A 14,922-nucleotide genomic window follows, 5' to 3' on the forward strand; every position below is an offset into this window, starting at 1 on the left:
AGTGCCAGTCTGGTCTCGGCTGCTTGACTTCCAATCCAGCTACCTGTGAATATGCCAGGAAAGCAGTGGAAGGGGGCCCAAAATTCTGCATTATGTGTTTAATTATTTGAGAAACAGAGAGAGTACTCCCATCTGCTAGCTCTTTCCCCAAATGTTTGCAACTGCTGGAGCTGGACCAGGCCAAAGATGGGAACTGGTAACACAATTCAAGTCTCCCACTTGGTAGCAGGAACACAATTACTTGAGTCATCACCACCGCCTCCCAAAGTCTGCATTTTCAGGAAGCTAGAATTAAGAACTGGAGGTGGCAGGGCCCATGCTGTAGTGCAATGGGTTAACGCCCTGGCCTGAAGCACCGGCATCCTATTTGGGAGCCATTTCGAGACACTGCTGCTCCACTTCTGATCCAGCTCTCTGCTATGGCCTGGGAAAGCAGTAGAAGATGGCCCAAGTCCTTGGGCCCCTGCATGCATGTGGGAAGACCGGGAAGAAGCTCCTGGCTCCTGGCTTCGGATCAGCGCGGCTCAAGCCATTGCAGGCAATTGGAAAGTGAACCATCAAATGGATGACCGCCCCCCCCCCCCCCGCCTCTCCTCTCTCTGGGTAACTCTGACTCTCAAATAAATCAAGAAAGAAAGAAAGAAGGAAGGAAGGAAAGAAGGAAGGAAAGAAAGAGAGAGAGAGAAAGAGAGAGAACTGGCGGTGGAGTTAAACCCAGGTACTAATGTATGAGGCATGGCCATCTTAACCAGCTAAATGTCTACCTCCCACTTTATCCTTTAATTCCATTTTTCACTGAACCTTTTTGAAGTCCCTTTATATGTTCATTGTGTATAGTAGTTTTAAGCATGCAGAATTTGCAAATTTGTGTATGGTCTTGTGTTTTCATTTCCTTAGTGGTTTCATTTCTTTGCTCTAGTGACTCAGAATAGTTTTCCCTTCACAGATTGTTTACATAACTTTTTTTATTTCTTTACTGCTTAACTCTATGAATCTGGAACTTATTTATTTGTATTGTATGAGATAGAAAATTATGGAGAATTGAAGGCCTTCTGCTACTATTTTGCTAACTCACAAGGATAGCAAGACATGTGCACATTTACTTCTGCCATCATAAAGTCAGTGACATTTGAGGACATTGATTTAGCGTTCTATCATTCCAATACAGATGAAAGACATGAGATCATGTGTCCAACGGGTAAAGATTTCTAGGAGCTGCGTGAGTCAGAAAGGCTTGAAAGGAGAGGTAATATTTCAGACCAGATCTGAAAATGAGTGGATTAAGAGAGCTGGAGTAGCAGGGGTAACACATTCCAGAGGTGCAGAGGCAAAGTTGTACAGGCAGGACTGTGCACGTAGATGCAAAAGAGAGTGTGCCAACTAGTTTGACTGGTTCAGGTGGCAGAAGACTGGAAGATAAGGCTGGGAATTTCAGCTGGGACCAGATTACAGAAAGTCTTACAAGCCAGGCTAAGCAGTTGGGACTTTGTAAGAACTTAGATTTATTGAAGACCTCTGACTTTGGAACTTGACACGGTGAAGGATGGCTCTTTCAGGTCAGTGCAGAATTTCTTGGAATGAGTAGATAATTGAAGCCACAAGTACAGTGATTTCACTGTGGTGTTGCAGTTATCTAAGTATGATGGACAGAAACTTGAAAAATGGTATTAGCCTACAAATAAAATAAAAGTGGTAGAGTTAAGAGATTCCAAGATGATCACTGGGGAACCTCAGTCACTGCTAATGTGGAGAAAGAGAAAATTGAGTTGGCTGGCACCAGGACATTAGAAAGGGGATAGAGGCTGGCATATGGATTCCAGCCCCTAACTTCAGGTTTCTGTTAATGGGCACCCTGGGAGGCACAGGTCATAGTCCAAGCAATTGGTCTCCTGCCACCCACAAGGAAGAAGGCCTGAGTTCACTTATCAGCTCTCTGCTTCAGTCCGGTCTAGCTCAGATCATTGTAGACATCTGGGGAATAAAACAGTGAATGGGAGATTTCTCTCTCTCTCTCTCTCTCTCTCTCTCTCTCTTTATCTTTCTCTACCCCTCTGTCTCTCAAATAAATATAAAAGAAGAAGAATTGGGATGAATTTGGGTATTCTCAGAGCAGCCCAGAACCAAGAGGATGAGAAGTGGGCAGATGGAGAGAGCAACAAGTTGAGTGAGCAGAGGGCAGAAAGGGTGGGCTGGGTAATAGAGCCATCCCCTCAACTCTCAGACATCTTCAGTAAAGCCAATAATCAAATTCAACCATCTTAAATGTTTTCCTTTTTAAAAAGATTTTTAAAAATGATTTTCATTTTTATTGAAAGGCAGACAGAACCAAGGTTGGGGGAGACAAACAGATTTTCCATGTGCTGGCTCACTCCCCAGATGCCCACAACCAGGATTAGGCCAGGCCGACTCAGGAGCCAGACACTCCATCTGGGGCTCCCACATGAGTGGCAGGAACCCAAGTATTTGAGCCATCATCTGCTGCCTCCCAGGATGCATCAGCAGAAAGCTGGATCAGAAGCAAAGTGGCCAGGACTTAAACCTGGGCACTATGTAATATAGGAGGCAGGCATCCCAAGCAGTGGTCTAACTGCTGTGCCACATGCCTGCCTGTGAATCTTTTTTTTTTTTTTCCTTGTACCCTTTATCAACTGCCTGAATTATTACACATCTATTTAATATCTTCTTTCCTGGGAAATAATCACTGTTAGAACATTTACATCAAGAACACTGATTCTGTTTCTTCAGTCAAAAGAGATCCTTTTCTTATTAGGAGGTGTATGCTCAGAAGATGATGATGTCTTATACCACTGGTTTTGAGATTATCTCTATTTATACACTGAAATAGTTGGTGCTCCTCTGGGCACATGTTGAGCAAATGCCAGATTTGCAGATTAGGCTCAGCAGTTCTAATTAGGCTTGCTAAATTTGATTAGCAGTTGGGGTTAGCATCTCATTTGATACTTTATCTTATCCACAAGAGTTCTTAGCACCTGTTTCTTGGTCTTTTTTTCTATCACAAAACATCATGTAAACCATCACTACACTTGCCACAGATCATCCTCTGTCTACCTTTGTGATAGTGGTCGTGGCTCTCTAGTAAGATGTTCTGAATACTGAAAGTATAAAGAGCTGTATCTAATCCCACTTTCTGGGTCATCCGGTCTCTCTGTCGTTATCTGTTAGCTTCATAGTCCTCCTAACATGTCAGAAAGGAAATATGGCTGAGTTCTTTATTGAAACTTCTCATTGTCCATTTTAAATTCATGTTATGATTATTTTAAGGGAAATGTTAACAAAGATTATATTAATCAGATATTGATGAGTAGGTTAGCATATTTCACAGCTTTTCAGATTTAATAATTTCATTGCTTAGTTGGCTAAGCGTTCCTCATTGTTTTAGTTATACAACTGATATTCAAAATAGGCATTACACAATACTTCACTGGCAAAGACTAATCTTATTTACATTCCAATTATAGTATTCACATAATTAACAATTACATTTTGTTGAGTAGTGTAAGAATTAGAGGATATAGGAAATGGAAAATTTCTTTCAGAGGATCTGAAAGAAATAGAATGAGACTTTGAGGAAACATGATACTACACTCCCTTATACAATATAGGATTTTCTTAGAGTTGCCTGTTTGAATATATCAATTACCTAAGAGCTATTTGTGTAAATATTATGTGGTTTCATTCAAAGACAATCTTTCATTGTCTATTGATTTAGTTATATATGAAAGAAAGCCCAAATAATTATAACCAACAAAACTGAAAAAAATTTCTTCACCATAAAGTACCAACTACCCAAGATACCTGATCAGATCTCTTTCAATCTTTATTACTGTACACTAAGCACATTTTATAGACATAACTTCTCTATATATGTAAACAATAGGTAATATTGCTTATGCCACATTTTATTAAACATTTCCAAATATCTGCTTATATTCCTAATAATCATGTTTCTATAACATAATGTATATTATATTATAATGTTTTGTTTATTGATGTACCATTATCTGTTTAACTAGTTCCTAAAGCTGGATCATTTTAGACATTTTTGGCTTTCCAGTATATACATAAATATCATCAGATTTTTCCCTTTTTTTTGGAATTGTTTCCTTGAAGCACACATCAAAAGTAAGAGGCATGGATACTATTTCTTCTTAGGAAATAAATAGTGTAAAAAGCTTCTGCTTCCCAAAAGCTCTCACTATCCTCTACACTGGTTTTACTAATCACTTGGTACTTCCAAATTGTTTACCATTGTATTTCTTAAATTATCAATAATGCTGACATTTTTCTATTGGTCAAATATTTATCAAGTGTCAAAAAATTTGTCCAAAATTCACTGGATCTTATAGCAAGGCATCATTGACCATAGGCAGTATGCTGAAGTGGGTAAGAACATGACTTTGGAAGCCAGATTGGTGTCTGTGAAAAGCTTTTGAGCCAGATCTCCTTTGCAATTACAATTTCTTACCAAATTAAGTATGAGTTCTTCAATTATGCGTTTGAGGCCCATGACAATTTGTCTCTACATACTCTTTTTGAGGGAGGGGGAGTGTTATTATTCCCCAATGTTTGAAATCCACCAAATAAACTACTAATTTGTTGAAGACTTCAGACAACTATATTCTAGTATGTATGATACCGACTTTACCTAAAACGGTTTCATTCACTGTAGAAAAAGATCTAATCACTCCTTTGCTGTCTGTCTCATATGTCCCTTTCATCTGATCTTTCCAACCTAATGGAAATGTTTCTCTACTCTGAACTTCCATGTTCTTTATTTTCACTTCTTTTGGAGTGGCTAAAATATTTTTGCTTCCACTGAAGATAATCTTCTTATTGTACAGTGAGCACCTCTAAGCAACCTAGTACTCTCCTTAGCATATAGGACATTGCTTTTTTTTCTGAAATAAATAATGAGTTGACTGACCCATGCTTACATACCAAAGCATCATCTCATCCATGTTTAAAAAGGGCAGGGGCCAGCGCTGTGGCATAGTAGACTAAGCCTCTGCCTACAGCGCTGAAATCCCTATGGGCGCCAGTTTGTGTCCCAGCTGCTTCACTTCCAACCCAGCTCTCTGCTGTGGCCTGGGAAAGCAATGGAAAATGGCCCAAGTCCTTGGGCCCCTGCACCCACATGGGAGACCCAGAGGAAGCTCCTGGCTCCTGACTTCGGATTGGTGAAGCTCTGGCCATTGAGACCGTTTAGGGAGTGAACCAACAGATGGAAGACCTCTCTCTCTCTCTCTCTCTCTACCTCTGCCTTTCTCTGTAATTCTAGCTGTTAAATAAATAAATAAAATCTTTTTTTAAAGGCAAATGACAAATCTAGAAAGTGTTCAGGTAAGTTTAAACAATTTTTCCTCTTTTTCTTGGTATTTTGTTTTTCATTTTTTAAAAACATATCTTTTTTTAACTTTTATTTAGTAAATATAAATTTCCAAAGTACAGTTTATGGATTACAATGGCTTCCCTCCCCCATAACTTTCCTCCCACTCCCACCCCTCCCATCTCCTGCTCCCTCTCCACATCAAGATTCATTTTCAATTCTCTTTATATACAGAAGATCGATTTAGTATATATTAAGTAAAGATTTCATCAGTTTGCACCCACACAGAAACACAGAGTGTAAAATACTGTTTGAGTACTAGTTATAGCATTACTTCACATTGGACAACACATTAAGGACAGATCCCACATGAAGATTAAGTACACAGTGACTCCTGTTGTTGACTTAACAATTTGACACTCTTGTTTATGGCGTCAGTAATCTCCCTAGGCTCTAGTCATGAGTTGCCAAGGCTATGGAAGCCTTTTGAGTTCGCCGACTTTGATCTTATTCCGACAGGGTCATAGTCAAAGTGGAAGTTCCCTCCTCCCTTCAGAGAAAGGTACCTCCTTCTTTGATGGCCCCGTTCTTTCCACTGGGATCTCACTCACAGAGATCTTTCATTTAGGTCTTCTTTTTTTTCCCCCAGAGTGTCTTGGCTTTCCATGCCTAAAATACTCTCATGGGCCCTTCAGCCAGATCAGAATGCCTTAAGGGCTGATTCTGAGGCCAGAGTGCTATTTAGGACATCTGCCATTCTATGAGTCTGCTGTGTATCTCGCTTCCCATGTTGGATCGTTCTCTCCTTTTTTGATTCTATCAGTTAGTATTAGCAGACACTAGCTTGTTTGTGTGATCCCTTTGACTCTTAGACCTATCAGTGTGATCAACTGTGAACTGAAATTGACCACTTGGACTAGTGAGATGGCATTGGTACATGCCACCTTGACGGGATTGTATTGGAATCTCCTGCCACGTTTCTAACTCCACTATTTGGGGCAAGTCCAATTGAGCATGTCCTAAATTGTACATCACCTCCCTCTCTTATTCCCACTCTTACATTTAACAGGGATCACTTTTCAGTTAAAATGTAAACACCTAAGAATAATTGTGTGTTAATTACAGAGTTCAACCAATGGTACTAGAACAAAAAAAAAATACTAAAATGGATAAAGTATTACATTGTACATCAACAGTCAGGACAAGAGCTGATCAAGTCACTGTTTCTCATAGTGTCCATTTCACTTCAACAGGTTTCCTTTTAGTGCTCAGTTAGTTGTCACTGATCAGGGAGAACATATGATATTTGTCTCTTTGGGACAGTCTTATTTCACTCAGCATAATGTGTTCCAGATTCCTCCATTTTGTTGCAAATGACCGGATTTCATTGTCTTTTTTTACTGCTGTATAGTATTCTATAGAGTACATATCTCATAAATTTTTTATCCAGTCTTCTGTTGATGGGCATTTAGGTTGATTCCAGGTCTTAGCTATTGTGAATTGAGATGCAATAAACATTAAGGTGCAGACAGCTTTTTTATTGCCAATTTTATTTCCTTTGGGTAAATTCCAAGGAGTGGGATGGCTGGGTTGTATGGTAGGGTTATATTCAGGTTTCTAAGGAATCTTCAGAATGAATTCCATAGTGGCTTTATCAGTTTGCATTCCCACCAACAGTGAGTTAGTGTCCCTTTTCCCCACATCCTCACCAGCATCTTTTGTTGGTAGATTTCTGCATGTGAGCCATTCTCACCGGGGTGAGGTGAAACCTCATTGTGGTTTTGATTTGCATTTCCCTGATTGCTAGTGATCCTGAACATTTTTTCATGTGCCTGTTGGCCATTTGGATTTCCTCTTTTGAAAAATGTCTATTGAGGTCCTTGGCCCATCTCTTAAGTGGGTTGTTTGTTTTGATGTTGTGGAGTTTCTTGATTTCTTTGTAGATTCTGGTTATCAACCCTTTATCTGTTGCATAGTTTGCAAATATTTTTTCCCATTCTGTCCGTTGCCTCTTCACTTTCCTGATTGTATCTTTTGAAGTACAGAAACTTCTCAATTTGATGCAATCCCAAATGTTAATTTTGGCTTTGACTGCCTGTGCTTCTGGGGTATTTTCCAAGAAGTCATTGCCAGTACCTATATCTCGCAGGGTTTCTCCAATGCTCTCTAATAATTTGATGGTGCCGAGTCCTATATTTAAGTCTTTAATCCATGTTGAGTGAATTTTTGTGTAAGGTGAAAGGTAGGGGTCTTGCTTCATGATTCTGCATGTGGAAATCCAATTTTCCCAGCACCATTTATTGAATAGACTGTCCTTACTCCAGGGATTGGTTTTGGATCCTTGATCAAATATAAGTTGGCTGTAGATGTTTGGATTGATTTCTGGTGTTTCTATTCTGTTCCATTGGTCTATCCATCTGTTTCTGTACCAGTACCATGCTGTTTTGATAACAACTGCCCTGTAGTATGTCCTGAAATCTGGTATTGTGATGCCTCCAGCTTTGTATAAACAAATCTTTAAATTGGCTTCCTAGCAATTTCCTGACGAGAGCCTTTGATTAATTATACTTTTTATCAGATTTTGGTTTGTTTTCTCTACAGAGATTTCACTTCCGTAGTTCCCAAAGCTGAATATCAAAGTACTTGGCCCTAAAACCTTGAGCTAATCCTGATGGGGGAAGAAATTTATCAGCAGCTTTGTCCTATCCTGTTCTCCAGTACACTCCCCACAATGTCTGGGGTCTCGTTGTTTGCTAATTTATCTAAGTCACTTGCCTTATTTTAGGCTGATTGAGTCCTCTACCATCTCTCCATTCCACTTTTTCTCTCTCTATTAATATTGAAGTGATATTCTCTATGTTGATTTTTCTAAAAGTGGTTACCCAAAATAATAAACAGGCACATCTAGGTAAAATCTAAAGTTGAAGATCATTACACTCCTCCCAAATAATGCAAGGACTTCACATTGTTTTAACTTTGATTACCAACCTCAACTATATGTTATTATTGCCTAATAATCTCTCCTCGTGGATTTTTTTTTTAAAGATCATCTCTTGGTCTTTAGAGCACGGTGGTTTTACTTTCATGGATCTATACATGGGTTTGTTTTACTTATCTTTCTTGGAAACCTTGTACTTCCTGAATCTGAAAATCAACGTCTCACAATTCAGGAAGACACTCAACCATTATCTAGCTTATTACTGTCTATTTCCCATAACCTTTTTTTCCCCTTCTTTAAGAACTATAGTTAAATAATGTTAGGAATTCTGACTTTGTCTTCCATTACTTTTACCCTCTCTATATTTTTCATCTCTTTGTCTCTCTCAGGTTCATTCTGAGAAATTCGTCAAATATTTCCTCCATTTCACTAATCCTTTCTTTGGCTTTGTCTAAGATGCTCTTGACTCAGCTTTGGAGTCTTGGATTTTGAGCATTCCATTTTCCAGTCCTAGGGCCCCTGTTTCCTTCTTTTTCAAACCTGCCTGCATTGTTTTCTAATCCATTATTCATGTTTTCATTAATCTTATTTCTTTAAACATGTTAATGATGTTGTTTTATATTCTATATTTGATATTCCTAATATCTGGAGTAGTCATGGATTTGATTATATTTTCTAGCTTTTGTTTTCCTGACTCATGGCTACAGTTCCCTTATTTCTTACATATTTTATGCTTTTTGATTGTTAGCTTGTGTTGGACCTTAATCTGAGGAAACTGAAGCCTGTTTGAAGTGCATTTCTCAAAAATGACATGTGTTTGCTTCTATGTCACCAGGGGGCACTATTTACCTTGAACAGCTTAAATTCCCTACTTGATATTTTATACCACATTGGTAGTGTTACCAGATAAAACATAGATAAAAATAATGCTAAATGTAACATTTGGGGCATATTTTTTATTAAAAATTCTTCATTGTTTATCTGAAATTCACCTTTAATTGGGAACGCTCACATATCTGATGGAGCCTGTGTCCAAAATATATCTATTTTTTCTTTTCCTTCCTTATTTTTTAAAGTTAGATTTACTTATTTGAAAGACAGAGTTACAGAGAAAGAGACAGAGACAGAGAGCTATTTATGCTCTTCCCAAAAGGCTGCAATGGCCAGGGCTGGGACAGGCCAAAGCCAGGAGCCTGGAACTATATCCAGGTCTCCCACAGCGATGTAGAGGCCCAAAGACTTGGGGCCATCTTCTGCTGCTGCTCTCAAAGGCACATTAGCAGGGAGCTGGATCTAAAGCAGAGCAGCCAGGACACAAATCATGATCCATATTGGATGTGGCAGCTTAATGAGCTGCGTCACAACTCCAGGCTCTTTTTTCTTATTTTTAAACATATAACCCAACATTAAAAAGACAATAATACAATCAAAAACAGATAAAAGGATTTGAACAGACATATCTCCAAAGAAGACAAAGTGACCAATGAACATGTGAAAAAGTAACATTGCTGGTATTTAGGGAAATGCAAATTGAAACCACAAAGGTTTACCACTTCCTATGCACTAGGATGCCTATGTTAGAAAAAAAGAAGGATATTTAGCCAAAGGGTTTAAAAAAAAAAAAAAACTAGTTGGGACACTCCCCCATTCCATATCAGAGAACTGGGGTTCAATCCTGGACTCCAGTTCCTGATTCCAGCATATTGCTAATGCAGACCAACAATAAGCAACAATGGCTCAAGTAATTGGGATCCTGACACCCTGTGGGAGATCTGAGTTCCCAGCTCCTGGCTTTGGCCCCAGCCTTTGCATGAATTTGGGGAATAAACTAGTAGAATTGAACCCTCTCTCTTTCAAATAAATAATATATATTTTTTGACAGGCAGAGTAGACAGTGAGAGAGAGAGACAGAAAGGTCTTCCTTTTGCCATTGGTTCACCCTCCAATGGCCGCTGTGGCCGGCGTGCTGGGTTGATCCGAAGCCAGGAGCCAGGTGCTTTTCCTGGTCTCCCATGCGGGTACAGGGCCCAAGCACTTGGGCCATTCTCCACTGCACTCCCTGGCCACAGCAGAGAGCTGGCCTGCAAGAGGAGCAAAAAGACATTTTTTTTTTTTATTTGAAAGTCAGAGTTACACACAGAGAGAAGGAGAGGCAGAGAAATTGGTCTTCCATCCACTGGTTCATTCCCCAGTTGGCCACACCAGCTGGAGCTGTGCCAATCCGAGGCCAGGAGCCAGGAGCTACTTCCAGGTTTCCCACGTGGGTACAGGTGCCCAAGGATTTGGGTCATCTTCGACTGCTTTCCCAGGCCATAGTAGAGAGCTGGATCAGAAGTGGAGCAGCCGGGACTTGAACTGGCACCCACATGGATGCTGGCACTGTAGGCAGCAGATTTACCCAGTATGCCACAGCGCCAGCCCCAATAAGTATTTTTTTTTTAAACAGAGAGATAATAACAAATACTGATGAGTATGTGGAGAAATTAGAAATGTGTAGAACAGGCAAATCCATACAGACAGAAAGTAAGCAGGTAGTTTCCTAGGCCTGAGGGAGGGATGTGACTGCTAAAGGTTATAGGATTTCTTTTTGGAATAATGAAAATGTTCTAAAATTAGATTGTAGTAATAACTGCACAACACTATAGGCATAATAAAAACCATTGATTGTAAACTTTATTTACTTCTTAAATATTTATTTATTTGAAAGGTAGATACTGAAAGAGAGCTCCCATCTGCTAGGTCACTCGCAAATTCCCGCAACAGCTGTGACTGGGCCTGGCCAAAGCCAGGAACTGCTAGGAACTCAACCTGGGTCTCCCACACGGAGGAGCCCAGTCATCTGAGCCATCACCTGCTGCATTAGCACAAAGTTAAAGCCAGGAGCTGGAGCTGGGCACGAACCCAGGTATTCTAATATGAGACACAGAGATCTTAACCAGTGTCTTAACTGATGGGCTAACTGCCAGCCTTGAATCACACACTGTAAGAGCATGAATGTTATGGTAGGTAAATTAAATCTCAATAAGCTGTTAGCTTAAAAATAAGATAATAATATTCAAAACACATCACTTTCTAATTATTTTACAACATCTTACTATTATCTGTGTTTTGAAATTATTTATGGAAAGATGATGCCCTAGTAACCTAGAAAATAGGATCAAATTGTGTACAATATTAAGACAATGAGGACTGTTTATCTCAACTGGTATGCTGTTTATATCTTTATAACAGACAGCCAGATGGCAGTGAGTGATAATACTCTGCGCTAATCCTTTAGGAAGACTACTTTGCTCAAGACTTAGACACAAACAATAATGTTCTGCACCATTACAAGAAATGTGATGATGCCATGAAGGGTTTCATGACAAAATGATCAGAACAAGATATTCCAACACAATCTAGTCTTAATCCTGCAGCATTTCCTCCATAAATATCTATTGAATACTGTAGAAAATGCAAAAACTAGATTAGATCTTGTCTTTGTGCCATCAAGTTTCAGCCAAAGACATGGAAATAAATTTAAATATATAAAGATTAAGGCATCTAATTTGTAGTGAATTTGGTATTTATAGCTTTCTTACATTTGTATTTATTTTTATTTTAAAGGCAGAGACAGGGGGAGAAAGAGATTGAGAAACACTTAGAGAAAAAGAGATCTCCCATCTACTGTTCCACTCTACAAATGCTGAAACAGCTGGGGCTGGGCCAGGCTGAAGCCCGAAGCTGTGAATGAAAAGAGTTTAAGGAGTGAAAGTCAGGGGAGCAGCCATCAAGTTTCATAATCACTGAAATCCAAAAATCTGAATCTTCTTGCTTTTGTGCAGAAGTCAGGAAAATGCAAGAGACTGAAGTCAATCATCACAGTTGGCCTGAAGCCCAGGACTGGAAGATGCAAGGGAATAGAGAAGTTGCTACAAAATGTCACAGCTTCTTCAGTTCACAGGTACACCACCATGGCTGCAGAAAGAGCAGTGTTAATTCAAGCACGTAGACAACTCATAGGCAGAATCTAAACTATAGTTGGAACCCATTTGGCAAAGGACTATGGAAAATGCAGCTCTCATTCGTTCAGTCTCTGACTTGAAGTGAGAGTACCAAAGGGAGTAGAAATGGTGCTGAGTGCCAACAAGTAATATATGACTCATTCCTCAGATAATAGTCCGAGACTGTATATAACATAAGATTCTGGTTTTTCTTGATGGTAAGGGATGCAAGTTGTCCCAGGCTAACATCTTGGCACTCCTTGAACTATGGGCATCTAATTATCAAGTTGACAAAACATATGCTATCCTCTAGCATATGTCTTAAGAAACATAAAGAGTGCTTCTGAATTCCTCTCACTTGGTCTGGTCATTCTGTCTCTAATGTACTCGGTCAGTGTGAAGTCCTGTGGGACAACAAAACTTTCAATGTTCCTAGGGCTACATCAAGATAGAGAGATTGGGGGCTGGAGCTCCGGCATAGAAGGTAAAGCCACCACCTGCAGTGCCAGCATCCCATATGGGCTCCGGTTCGAATCCCGGCTGCTCCACTTCCAATCCAGCGCTCTGGGAAAGCAGTAGAAGATGGCCCAAGTCCTTGGGCCCCTGCCCCCATGTTGAGACCCAGAAGAAGCTCCTGGCTCCTGGCTCCTGGCTTCAGACTGGTGCAGCTCTGGCTGTTTCTGCCATCTGGGGATTGAATCAGCAGATGGAAGACTTCTCTCTTCCTCTCTCTCTCTGCCTCTGCCTCTCTGTAACTTGGCCTTCAAATAAATAAATAAATCCAAAAAAAAAAAAAAAAAAGGAGAGATGGTAATTTGGCATCTGTGACAGGACTGCTGTGAACTGCTTAGAGTGCTTTATACTTCTGTGGGAAGTGAGGGGATCCTGGAGGTCTGTACTTGTGAGTAGATAGCGGGAGGGAGAAAACTAGAGCCTGCAGGCTGGCCACTTGTCTTGTAAATAAAGGTTTATTGGAACACAGCCATGCCGACTCATTTACATATTGTTTGTGCCTGCTTTCACACTCCAACAGCAGACTGAGGAGCTGGGACAGAGACCCTTACAGACCAGCCAAAATATTGCCCTCAAAGTAAAGGTAAATAGAAATAAAACAAAATCTTAAATGTATTCTGAAAGCAGAGCCAAGGCCCTTTCTGAAAAATAAGCACTGAAATGTATTTGTAATGGTGAAAACTAATTTTTTTCCAGAAATTTGAAATTACACCTACTTAAGTGGACTTTTCCCTTGACTCTTTATGGTCTAGTATGAAACGGTCAGATCTGTGCTGTTCTCTTGACCTTTGATCAAATAAGCCTGTTTAGGAAAATTGTATATTCCTATTCCACTGGGCAAAGGAATTTGTAACATTTGATTGGCACAATAAATCATTACTTCTAATGAAGCACATTTTTTTAAATCCTTCTTTGTTCTAAGCAAGCTCCTCTGTGAATTTCAGCACAGTCAGGATCCTCATTTGGAATTCACTGGGGTTGCTGCTGCAGAGCCACGTTGACCTGAATGAAGAGAGGCTGGCGTATAGTATAGACCCGGAGTTCTGTGTTTATCAAGCAAGTGAAGAGTAAACATCCCTTCTCTCTTAACTGGTGGTTGTTGGGAGAGGATACAGACAAATGCTGATTCTTTGACTTCCTAAATTGTATTGCCATTTTCTTTCTTATACGTTTGAAATCTCATTTCCTTATCATCATTTGCATTTATAAAATGTTTCATGGGTTTAGTGTGTTTTCAGAACTCTATCATTTGATAACTGTATCAATTCAGAAGTTCTTTTCTTCCTACATTTCATCAATAAGGAAACTGAGGCTCAGAGTCAGTAAATCTTAGTTTCACTGAGGAGAGGACCAACAGGAACAAATGTTCACCACACAGCCTCACAACCTTAAGCCAGATCTCAAACCTTGATGTTTAAACTATAAGTCCACGACCTGCCTCCTTAGCACAGTAGGCAGCATATCAGTTTCACAATCATAAACTGTAAGTCCACGATGGTCTGAATATTTATGTCTTCTTCCCCACCCAAATTCATGTGTGCAAACTTCATTCCCAATGTGATCATAGTAAGAGGTGGGATCGGGGCCGGCACTGTGGCATAGTGGGTAAAGCCACCGCCTGCAGTGCAGGCATCCCATATGGATGCCAGCTCAAGTCCCAGCTGCTCCACTTTTGATCCAACTCTCTGCTATGGCCTGGGAAAGCAGTGGAAGATGGTCCAAGTGCTTGGGCCCCTGCACTCACGTGGGAAAACCCAGAAGAAGCTCCTGGCTTCTAGCTTCCAATCAGCACAGCTCCAGATGTTGCAGCCATCTGGGTAATGAACCAGTGGATGGAAGACCTCTCTCTCTCTCTCTCTCTCTCTCTGCCTCTCCTCTGTGTAACTCTTTCAAGTAAATAAATAAATCTTCAAAAAAAAAAAAAAAAAAAGGTGAGATCTTTAGGGAGTTCTATCTATGATCAAAATGGCCGTCACAAGACACTACTGAAACTTCCTAGGCCTCTTGTTCTCTCTTGCCTTCAAAACTGAGAAATAAATTTCTATTATTTATAGTACCCTGTTATATACCATATCCAGTTATATACTAGTTTTGAACTGTTTATGTTTCTGGTAGTTTGTAGTGACAGCCCAAACAGACCA

General features: G+C 40.0%; 1 long non-coding RNA gene across 1 annotated transcript; it reads left to right on the forward strand.

Moving 5' to 3' along the window:
- Positions 1 to 1,355: 1,355 nt before the first annotated feature.
- On the forward strand, positions 1,356 to 13,339 carry LOC127493143 (uncharacterized). Its single transcript, XR_007923191.3, has 3 exons — positions 1,356 to 1,556; positions 12,110 to 12,228; positions 12,705 to 13,339. It is a non-coding gene; the product is annotated as an uncharacterized LOC127493143 (long non-coding RNA).
- Positions 13,340 to 14,922: the final 1,583 nt, after the last annotated feature.

Source organism: Oryctolagus cuniculus, chromosome 5 (genome assembly GCF_051225735.1).
Source record: "Oryctolagus cuniculus isolate XC-2025 breed Fujian yellow rabbit chromosome 5, ASM5122573v1, whole genome shotgun sequence".
Classification (NCBI taxonomy): Eukaryota; Metazoa; Chordata; class Mammalia; order Lagomorpha; family Leporidae; genus Oryctolagus; species Oryctolagus cuniculus.